Raw genomic sequence first — 12,786 nt, forward strand, 5'->3', positions numbered from 1 at the left:
TAGCACATGATATGAATTGAGTGTACTAAAAGTACGGAGTTGATAGTCTGTTGGTAAGACTAAACTACCCAGAAAACATTTATTTTTTAAAGGAGGAAGTCTTGTATAGAAATATAGGTTGTAGACCTTAATTATGATGAGATAATAATTTATGTAATACACTCATTAACATTTGAATAGAAGTTTAACAATACAATTTTAGCAATTGACTAACCCACGAATAAAAAATCGTTAACCAAAGGAGAAAAAGATAACGATTAATCCAAGGATAATTTCATCAAAGACTGACATTCTATAAGATTTTGCATATCCATTATTAATTATGACAATTCATATCCATTATTAATAATGAAGTTCCTTACCTGTACTTGCATACATGTTCAAAATAATTGAATAATTCCATTGAGCAAGGACATTACTTAAAATAAAGCTCTTATAAGCCCACAAAGTTTTAATTTAGGTAGAAGACATAATTGAAACAGGTCTTTTGGAAACCTAAGAACTTATTCGTCAAAAAATAAGAAAGATCGGTTAAAACTTATTTTGTGTGGAAACACAGATAGACATGAAAAGTACTGAGAAACCATATCTCCCGGTACACGATGTAATAAAACAGCTTGAATGAACGCAACCCTCTTCACATATTGTTTAGAAAATTGTGCGGTTCCTGAGATTAAACTTAATTGTCCTCCATCAGTTTGAATTAAAAATGCTTTTGTTAGTCGATAAGGCACCAGGACATCCAGTTTTTTAAGATAACTTATCTAGCATCTAACATTTGTTTCATGCCGTCTAACACAACGACTCTAATCCAACCTATGGACCAGGGTGTCCAACTGCAACCAACTTCAGACTGCTTTTTGGTGAGAGTTTTCCAGAAAAAAGTTATTCGTGATGGAATTCAAGCGTGATAGTGTGATTTCTTTATTTTTGTTTGGAAAACCAAATGTGAATAAATCTTTTGTGTCTCGTACCATCGCACGTTACCTTGACACTGGTAGCGTAACAAAATGATCGTGTTTACTTGCCAAAGAGGTCAGCTGAAAATGTGCACCTTCGGTTGGCCACCAGAACTCAAGCGCCGGCCCTGGTGATGGTATGGGCCGCCATAACAGCCGATGTTTGCACTCCGCTCATATTATCAGAATAAATGCCGAATATTATCTCGAAAATATTCTGGAGGGCGTATTAAAGCCTTGGGCACGCAAACATTGTGACCATAGACCTTGGACATTCCAACAGGACTCAGCACCAGCGCACTCAGCACGCGCCACCAAGCAATGGTTACAAAATGATATTCCACCAAAATCTCCGGATACCAATCCATTGAACTATTATGTCTGGAGTATTTGCGAAAGCAAAGTTGGCACTATAAAATACCAAAGTGTCGATCACCTCAAGTAAGCGCTTCGCCGGAAATGGGCCAAGATACCGCAGAGAAACATTCTGGCAGCGTGTGACGATTTCATTGGCCGTTTAATGGCCATTATTCGTGCCAATGCACAGTGGTCGCTGCCATTGGCCAAAATTCAAAAAATGAAAATCAGATATTTATTGTCAAATGTGTACACATGACCTCTTAAGAGGTTAAGCTTTTTAGAAAACATAATAATCTTGGTTTCATTCTAACGGGACACTTCGAAAATTGCACCAAAAAAGAGAAAATGTAGTTAGTTGCTCTTTTCAGTGGGATCAGTAAAAAAAAAGAGTAAAAATAGATCTGTATTACAAAATAAAATACATTTTAAATTGACAATTCTTGGCATAATTATTGAAAAGCAAGGTATTGACTTATTTTTAGTGCAGTAATTTGTGTGTTTAGTAGTTGTGTATAATAAAGACGATGTGAGTGTTCTGAGTTGCCTTTAAGATTAATTTTGAAAATAAAATTGGATTTCAGTTAAAGTTTTAATTGTTTTCCCCCCTGAATCCTCCAATGTGATTTTTTCACGCCATTAGTAATGGTCCTAAGATTCAAGAAGTGCTAATTTAACTTTCAGATTTTGTCAGTTTGTATGTTATGCCCAATATACTGAAGTGACTTCGCTCCAATTTTGTCAGTTCTATGGTGCTAGTGACATAGAATATGTTTTTGTTGTTTGGGAATGATAAGGATATAATTGAGGGGTGTTCAATAATGTTGCCTGCATTGTCTTCTGGGTATAATATTAATGTCCAAAAATGTAAGGCCTTTGCACTGGAAACGGCTAAAGAGTTAACAAATAGATATCCATGGCACTATCTTTCACCCACAGCTAATAAAATTTTAATACATATTAATTTGTCATTGTATCGCTTGGAGAATTATAGGAGGTGGCCGTGGAGTCTAGAACCAAAGATATAAAAAAGTTTCGACTAAATCATACCCGAAAAAAATATTAATCGTCTTCTTCTGAGCTCTGACCCTTTTATAACGGGACAGCGAACGTTACCAAACAATAAAAAATCTATATTATTAAAATCTGCATTTAATTTACTTGAATAACACTGAAATTTATAAATATCCATTAGTAACTTTCATCTAATTTTATATTAAATCGTTTATTTTGTTTACAGAAAAAAAATTGTATATTTCGTTTACACAAAAAATAATCAAATTTGGAATTTTGTTTTGTATAAATAATACTTCTATTTTTGGAGGTACCTTTACAGCGGGATTTGTATAAAAAATACTTCTACTTTTGGAGGTATCTTTACAGGGGGACTCTACCTGAAGGCGGGCCGTTCCATTTGATGGCCATAATTCGTGCTAATGGTGACCAATTCCAACAAATCTAAACTTATTCTAAAATTTGAAGCTATTTTAGAAATTTTTTGCTTTCTTTCAATAAAATTTGAAAGAAAAAGAACTAAATAATAATAAAATAAAATAATCGTTGAAATTTTTTTTATCTCACCCTGTATGAGTTAATCAGTGTAATTCACGCAAATTAAACAAAAATATATTTTTGATCGTTCGCTGTAACTTGGATGTTTCCATTTTATTGATATGTGATTTTGCAGTTAAGTGCCTTTAAGAATTAAAAATATTAAGAATTGAATGCAATTTCTGAATTTTCATACTGTTTTGCCCTCTAAGATGCAACCTACCACCGGCAAAATATTGTTTTGATTGGATCATAATAAAATTAATTTTTTCATCATCTCCCGTTTCATCCCTTAATTATACTACCCTGATCTCAATCGTAAATGCTGATTTCGATTACAACGATTTCGTTTAACAACGATAGTTATTTAATTACTTATCTTCTATTTTGTCTTTAGTATACTGACCCACAGTTATTGTGTTAAACTCTAATTTTTAGGAACATACAGATATGTAGTTCTTAAAATTTGTAATCTTGCAACGTTTAGAGCTTAAAATTTTAGTAAAAAAAGTTGAATTGCAGCAGTCTCAGTCCATTTATTTAAGGACACTTCGCCCTCCAATAAGATTTCCTTATTGGTATATATTTTGGGTATATTAAATAATTCGTCCACGAAATCACAATAAATTTCTAGATAGATATATGATGTGTTAACAGTTTTAAAGGCCTTGGCTAAATGTTTCAGAAAACTTGTTAAGAGTTTTAAAGATCCAGTGGTTTATAATCACCTCCATGCAAACATCTTCCGCAAGTTATATATATATATATATATATATATATATATATATATATATATATATGCTTCCGCAAGTTATATATATATATATATATATATGTATATATATATATATATATATATATATATATATATATATATATATATATATATATATATATATTCGTTGGCGTTCCCGCAAGTTAAAATCACAATAGGGGTCGCCATGTATAAGACATGTCTTTCAGAGTGGCACACAATTTCATATTATTCTTCGGATGATGCATATTACAAATAGTACATATCGGTCCACGTTTAGGTATAGTTCCTATGTATTGCTAAATTCTAACATTTGTGGAACGAATGTGCCTTTATTTTACAGTTAAGGTTTCAAGTATTCTATAATCTCTTCCGGAAATTATTATTTAGTAATAGTTCACCAGGGCGCATAGCCCTCATATTCAGAAACACTTTCCATGATATTAAAAATCTGCTATGTATAGCTGTATCGGAGAAGATTCAGGTCCATTCCCAAACGAGTACATATACAGCCCATTTTCAATACTAATATCGTTACGATTAAATCTATTAAGAATTTTAAAGCTATCAAGAATATTCCTTCAACGAATATAACAAAAGGAACATTTATGGAACATTTTATGGTGCAGGATAAAAATATAAATGTTTGTTATTGGCGAATTTTTGAATTTGTGAATTAAAATTAAGAAATTACACCCAAATATAGTTTTTTTTAGGAGCACACAGAATATCAAATATCTATTCAGACGTTCAGATATTTCTTGGTTCAGTCTCTAAGACATAAGAGGCTAAATAAAACCATGAGCAATTCAATTTATTCCCCATCCCTCGTATGTTACAATTAAATACATTTTGTTTACTGATTGTCACCCAAAAAATTGTCAAGTCTTATCAACTAACAACAACCCAAAAATATTGCAATAAAACTGTATGAAGAAATTGCAACAGCATTGCATATGTCTTCTGTCAAATTATCCGTTTGTATGAATGTACAGCAGTTATATTTATGTCCATCTACAGTCTGATAGATGATCTCTTTATTTGTTTATTTAGAATAAAAATACAGAAACAAAAATCATTTGTACCAGCGTTTTTATGACTGTCTGTAGAGTGTGAATTTCGGTCAAAGCCGGCATAAACAAATTGATGCAACAACACCCCGCACTATGAAATCTGTTGACTACTGTCGCATTCATGAGCATACGTTGTATATATAGTGCAACATGTTACTGGCGGGTGCTGTCTGACTGGTGGTTGGCTGGATGGCCGACTGACTGACTGGGGTACGTGAACAAATCATAAAATCTACAATAAAATACAATATTTTTGAGGTCACTAGTGTCAGGGTTACATTTTTTTACGACTTTTTTTAATGTCATCTTTCTTCAGTTTGCCTCCGCATGTCGACACTTTGATTGTCTCATTTATATTTAATTTTTATGCCATTCAAATAATAGTTGCTCTCGAGTGTATCTATGTTGTCAACATTTAGAATCCATAAAAATACGCACACACACACCCAAGCGGACATAGTCATCAACGTACCCAGATTTATAATCACAGACGTAACACATTCCGAACCCACAAAAAGCCATCAAACGGAAGAAGTCGTAAAAATTTTCCAGCTCTGTATTGCTGCACAGTAACCGGAGCAGATGCAATTCCCTTTACATCGCCACTGTGTCTGTTGCGGTGCAAAGTACAAAGGTTGTATTCCGCTCGGCCCCCCTCCCCTTGCTGATGATTATTTCATAAACAGCCGAACTGAAATTGGCTTCTGTTTGGAAAATCATAAAATGAAAGTTCTATAAAAATTGTTGTATTTTAAGGCCATATAAATAGTACGGAAAGGCCAACAAACAAACAATTACAACAAACAAATTAACAATGGTATTTTATGTGCTTGGGATGGATAAGTGTATTAAATGACGATGATGAAGAGGATCGCACAACTGACGATGATGATTTTACGACTGTGATTGAATTGAAAACAAGGTGTCTTAATTGTCTTCGCTGGTTAAGATTTAATGGTTGTGGGAAAAGTGTTACGGAATGCATTGTCTGTATGGGAATTCGATCGTAAAATAGTTTATGAAGACATCAATGAAAAATGCAGAAATCCAGGTGTTGTATAAGAACAATAATACACAATAGTTATTCATTTCACATTTACCGTGGAACTATAAATCATAACACGCCAAGCTGCATATATGTCATAAAAATTGTGTCACCTTGCTTCTGGAAAACGTAGCTTGTAAGCAAATGAACACGCAATTATGAGAGTTCTTAAAATCAGACCAATATCTCTGAGGTACGAGATGAAAGGAGATTTTAGGCAAAATACAAAATATATTGCCTTAATATTTTTCAAAAATGTAAGAAGTAGATCCTTTAGTTGACTGTGTCGATAATTCGATAACCCATAAAGTTTTATGTGGACAATTCAAGTTTTTTGAATGAGCCATAATACGGACCCATGACTAACTTATATGTGGGCTATACCTAAAATAATAAGTTAGTCATTGATGTCAACCGAATTTTCTGTAAATTGGAAGTTTGTCCAAAATATGCATGAAATATATTTGAACCTACCGCTTCTTGTATTTTAATGATTACCCACATTTTTCAACGGAATTGATTCAAATTTGTGTTTGCCATGAGTTCCTGCATATTTTTAAACCCTATTTACTATTTACAATTTACCTACACCACACTGTGGACAGGGTATTATGTGTTTGTGCACGCTGAGAGGGAAGCGAGATAGACCCATAGTCCCTTTCAATGATCTGTACAGAATCTTATTCTGAGTAATATAACCCCATTAAGGGTGAAAGTGAACCTAAAAGCAAGTGTAAAAAAAATTGGTGAATGGTTTAGGCTATATGGCTATATGGCTATATCTCTCATATATATTGCTCGTCCGATTTGATATTTTTGTCCCTCACAACCGTAATATAAACTCCATGCAAAGGGTATTCAAGAAAAGATATCAAATGTAGCTAAAAATTGTTTTTGCAAATTTTATAAAGATCGGTTGAGAATTAGAAGAAGCTCCTATATATCTTTACCAGATTTTAAGTTTATTGAGTACCAAGTGATAAATACAAGCCCAAATTTGAGGTAATTTCCATACACGACCGAATTTGACTGAAAGAACGTGCGTGAAATTTAATGAATAACGGTTCTGATATAGATATAGTTCCCATATATTTGTTTATCTGATTTGGTGATATTTGATATTTGGTACCTAATATCAGACACAGCTCAGAAATACATCTGCCAAATTTTATTGTGCATCAAATATGTGATATCAGCTCAAATGGAATGGCTTGTTGCACATGCTTCCAGGAGCATATTCCACATTTGGTGAAACACGCTTCCCATATATCTAATGCTCCGATATACATTTTTATACCCTCCACCAAAGTTTGTTGAGGTGTTTGTAACACCTCGAAATATACATTTTAGACCCCACAAAGTATATATATTCTTGATCAGCATAAAATTCTATGTCGAATTAGCAATGTCCGCCCATCTGTCCGACTATCCATTTGTCCGTCTGTGGAAATCACTCTAGCTTCCGAAAGAAATGAAGCTAGAGTGATGATTTTAGCGACATTATTTACCGGAATTGTTTTAAAATTATTTTTTAAGTTCGCAATGGATACTGCAACCTAAAACAGAAAATGGACCAAGCAGGTCCACGTCTTCGTATTGCCCCCATATAACGGTACCTCCCGATATTCGATATTTTGATGATTTTAGCGACATTATTTACCGGAATTGTTTTAAATTTGGTATTTGAAGTTCGTAATGAATACTATAGCCTATGACAGAAAATTGTATGTGCAGCTCCACGTCTTCGTATTGCCCCCATGTAACGGTACCCCCGATATTCGGTATTTTGATGATTTTAGCGATATTATGTTCCGGAATTTTTTCAAATTTTGTATTTGAAGTTCGTAATGGATACTACAGCCTATGTCAGAAAATTGTCCGTGCAGGTCCAAATTTTATAACCCCCATGGTACCTCCCCATATTCGGTATTTTGATGATTTTAGCTACATTATAAACAATTTTTTTCAAGTTTCGCATTTGAATATTGTAATAGCTTATGACAAAAGTTGCCTATACAGGTCTACGTCGTCGTATAGACCCTAATATACGGCTACATTCGGTATTTTTAAGATTTTAACAGGATTTTTAACGGATTTTATTTTTTGAAAATTGCCAAATTTGTACCAAATGGTGGAGGGTATACAAATTTTGACCCGGCAGAACATACAGCTTTTTTACTTGCTTAATATTATCAATCTCGAAGTAATATCATGAATTTTATGGCAATGATAATTCGTACGAGAGATAAAAATTCCTTCGTGGTGGAAATCGATTCAGAGTTGGATATACCTGCCACATATAAGTTTCATCAGATTCCAAATTATGATCTTAAGCCATAATACAGAATCAAAATATGGTACATACTTCACATCAATTCATAATATAACAGTGTATTCGTTACTAGTAGCTCTATTAAATATGCATATGGTTAGGGTATCATATAGTCGGCCCCGCTAGATTTTTGGTCTTCCTTTGCTGGTTTTAACTTATAGTTTTTTAGTATTGTCCATACCCAAATAATGAGTTTCCTCACTAATTGTTGGCAACCGTAAAAACTTACAAATCAACCTACAAGATCATTATTCTCACCAGGGCTTATTACCAGATGTAAGTATAAATCCACCTCCCTCTCTCAAAACTATATACCAGCAGTCGGCTCTATATCAAATTTCAGAATTCCAACTATATTATAAGATCCAATCCTAAATTTATTGTCATACTTTTTGAACAGTTATACTATATATGTCCATAAGCACCTCCTTCTCTCCACCCTAGACAATAACAGTGACCACGATACCAAATTTCAGAATTCCACATTCATAGCACGCTTTTCCAAAACACTTCCTTCCTTCAACTACAGACACCAGCAGAATCATTCATATCAAATATCAGGATTTCAGCTCTATTCCTTCACCCACCCATTTCAAGAACAATCTGTTCATTTAATACCCAACTCAATGCTACTTAGTACTTCACGAACAATTAGTACAGTTACAGCACAGTTTACACTTTTAGTACACATTTTCAAAATTACCTTTATATATCAAACTTACTTTTCAACCTTGATTAACATACCAAATTTCGCGTTTTAGCACTTTTCGTTCACATAATAACAAATTGTACGATTTTTGAAGCTTAGTACCATTTTAGAACTTTTCGTAACCTTAATGCTCGTATTCCCAAAAACACTTTGGTACATCTATCGAGCACTTCATCAGTGAATGTCTCATTCCGTTTGTCAAATTAAAAGTGTTGAAATTTGTAGTATATTTTAGTACATATTCTCAAACTGTATTACTCTTGAACGCTGATACAAATATATACATTTATTTATTCTCTAGTTATCAAATTATTCTTGTTAGAAACTAAGTTACAAAACATAACGTTTTGTTTACAAACTGAAACATTTAACAAAACAATTTTTCCTAAGAAATAAAATCTCTCAAATAGGTATCTACCTATTTTGATTTTCGATAAAACGAAATGGGTAGGTATTTTAATTTTATTTTCTCTACACCCATTCATTCATATTCAACTGACGTTTATTGTACGAAATTTCAAACGAGAGAAGGGTATGTTTTTGGTAAAAAAAGAATAATGAAACAACAATTCTAGTATACATATTTAGTACAATGACTGTCTACGAAGAAAATCGCCTTGGAAAATCTTTATCCGATGCCTGTCAGCACAAAGAAAACCGTGCACAAGAAAAAAGTCCATAATCTGGCGCATTGGTAGACAGACATAAAGATAGACAATTTAACAAAAGATGTTTGTATATAAAAAGTTAAGTTCTCAAGCATCCAAACATACAAAGACACGGTCAGATACACACACACCCCTGGAAACATACAACAATTTCGTATAGGAAAATAAAAGTAAGAAATACAAAATTCTACTGCTCGAATAGTTAAGGGAATCATGTGAAAATCCTTCAATTCTCATTTACTATACGACCGTCAATCGATATTTTAAAACCTTAACGTGCCATAATGCCTCATATTGCGCATACTTCCAATTCATGGCAAACGTGTGTTGTTCTCAGCCAGGAAGCGTCCTAGGCATGGTGGCGGCGGCAGCAGCAGCAGTGGCAGGCGACAATAATAACACTCAGCTAAAGCCAACTCAAAACAAACAAACTATCAAGTAAACACGGATATACACAAATGGACAAACAACACCCATACAAAATGAGTCCGATTCAAATGCTTATGGCCTGCCAGACCGAAATGAGATCTGTCTCTCAATAGTAACAAAATATAAAAAAGTATCACAACAATGCTCAAAAAGTACACATTGTTGGATGAAATACTGTGAGTACATTTTACCAATACACCAAGAATTTCTCAATGAGTGAAATGGGATGGAAGAAAAAACTCGTTGAGAATAAAAAAACACTCATAGAGCGACACAAAATTGTAAGTAGTGTTGCCATGTTTTATGGCTCAAAACCGCCAATATTTGTAACTGGTAATTTCATAACGTTATTAGTTCTTGATATGTTTTTCAACTTCTGTTAGCAAGTCTAATATAAGCATAAAGAGGATCGAAATAACTGACTGACTGATCCTGAATCTACGGCCTAAAGTTAGAATATTGAAAATTTTCACAAGGTTCAGTGTTGATGCGTGAACGTGTCATAAGGCTGGGTGTTTGGAAATACGTTCTAAAGGGATATGAAAAATACTAAAATGTACTAAAAATTGGACTCTGAAGTGCAGGATAGATGTACCAAAAAGTTTTTGAAGATTTAAACTTTAAGGTCGCGAAAGGTTCGAATATGGTACTAAGCTTCTAAAATGGTATCATTTGGTATTATCTGAGCGGATAGAATTGAAAACTTGGAATTTGGTATTAGGAACAAAGTTGGAAAGTAAGTTTGATATATGAAGGTGGGTTTGGAAATGTATATGTACGTGTACTAAATAGGGCTAAAAGTTTTGTTTAAGGTAAATGGTTGAGGCTGAAATTATGATATTTAGTATTGGAGTCCTTCTTGGTGTACGGTTTGTGATACAGAGGTTGTCTTGGACTAGTACTAAATAGTACTATATTTGGTATTTGGTGAACAGATAGTGCTTGCAATCTGAAATTTGGTAGTAGGGACTCTGTCCACGGGAACAGCTATAATTGTACAAAGGGTACATATATATTGTGTACTATAGATAAATTCTGAAATTTGATTTCTGATGTATCTGTGTTTATGATATTTGTTCGATTATTTGTTCGAAAAGTACTAAATTTTGAAAATACGTACGGACGTAACTAAATAGTACTACGTTTTATATTGTCTAGTTTTATAGTGTCTAGGATGGTGAGATGTAGATTGAAATCTTACAAAATTTGGAAATGGGTTAAAGGATTGATTTTGATATTGACATATATAGAATTTGATATTGAGATTAGTGAGTGTTTCTAGAGGTTACATATCGAGACATTGAAAAATTTTTGGACATAAGTATTGGACGTTTTTATACCCTACACCACAAGGTGGTCAGGGTATTATGTCTTTGTGCATTTGTTTGTAACAGGCAAAAGGAAACGAGATAGACCCATAATTGCTTTTGATGATCTGCATAGAATCACATTCTGAGTCGATTTTTGCATGTCCGTCCGTCCGTCTGTCCATGTATTTTTGTAAACAAAGTACAGTTCGAATTTATTGCCCTATCCAGATGGAATTTTGCACAAATCATTTGTTTGGCCCAAGGACGAACCCTATTGAAATTGGAGATAATCGGTCAAAATTTAGATATAGCTCCCATATATATCTTCGTCCGATTTGCCTTTTATTGTGCACCAAACGTGTAATATCAGTCCGAATAGTATAGAATTTTGCACGTACGATCAGATTGGACCTAAAAATAAATATGCCAAATTTGATCGAAATCGGTTCAGATATAGCTATAGCTCCCATATATTTTGTTCATCCGATTTATTATTTTTGTCAACCGCTGCCGTAATATGCACTCTGTAATGACAATATTTGGGGAAATATATCATATACAGCTCATAAATATATTTGCTAAATTTTATCGAGATCGATTCAGATTTGGATATAGCTCCAATATATAAATTCGTCCGATTTACCTTTTATTGAGCACCAAACGTATAATATTTGTCCAAATGGGATGAAATTTGACACCTACAACCGAATTGAGTCTAGAAGCTAGTATGTCAAATTTGGTCAAGATCGGTTCAGATATAGCTATAGCTCCCATATATACTGTTCATCCGATTTGTTATATTTGTTACCCACAGCCATAAAATGCACTCCATAACAACGATATTCAGGGAAATATATCAAATACTGCATAGAAATATCTTTGCCAAATTTTATCGGGATCGGTTCCCATATATATTTTTATCCGATTTTAAATTAATTGTGCACTAAATGGGTAATACAAATACGAATTTAAAAGATATAAATGCTTCGTCATATTTAGTCCTTTGAACTTTAAATTATAATTATAATCATAGCGTGTATGAGTGAATTCTCCCATAAAAAATTTTAGTAGATATGCGGAGCTCTACTAAATTAGCAAAGTGGTGTAGGGTATCCTAAAGTCGGTCCGCTCGACTTTAAGACTTTCTTTACTGGTTTTTTATTGTGCAATGATTTTACTAATATCATCAAAAATTACTTTCAAAAGGAAAGATTTTGAAGACTTTTTGGTGTACAACTTAAACATTTTGCTATTTTTCTATCAGAAAATGGATAAACTTGAATAACATATAAAACCTTTGAAAGTCTAAAAGTTTAGTACGATGTGCGAAGTATTAATGAAATATTTCAAAATATCTTAGCTTAGTATTATATTGGATGTACAACACAATGACGTCAATTTTTCATACAAAAATCGGGCGGCCAGACTTTATGCTATCCTTCAAAATATATAAAGGGAGCGCAATATAATTTTTTTTAATTAGTGCTTATTTCGTAAATGGTAACACTAAGCTCATGTCCGATGAACGTAATTATTAAGTGTATACGCCTAAACTAGGCTGGGGAATATTACGACATTACTTTTAAAATCATGGTAATG

The sequence above is a fragment of the Musca domestica genome, unplaced genomic scaffold (genome assembly GCF_030504385.1).
Source record: "Musca domestica strain aabys unplaced genomic scaffold, Musca_domestica.polishedcontigs.V.1.1 4, whole genome shotgun sequence".
NCBI lineage: Eukaryota > Metazoa > Arthropoda > Insecta > Diptera > Muscidae > Musca > Musca domestica.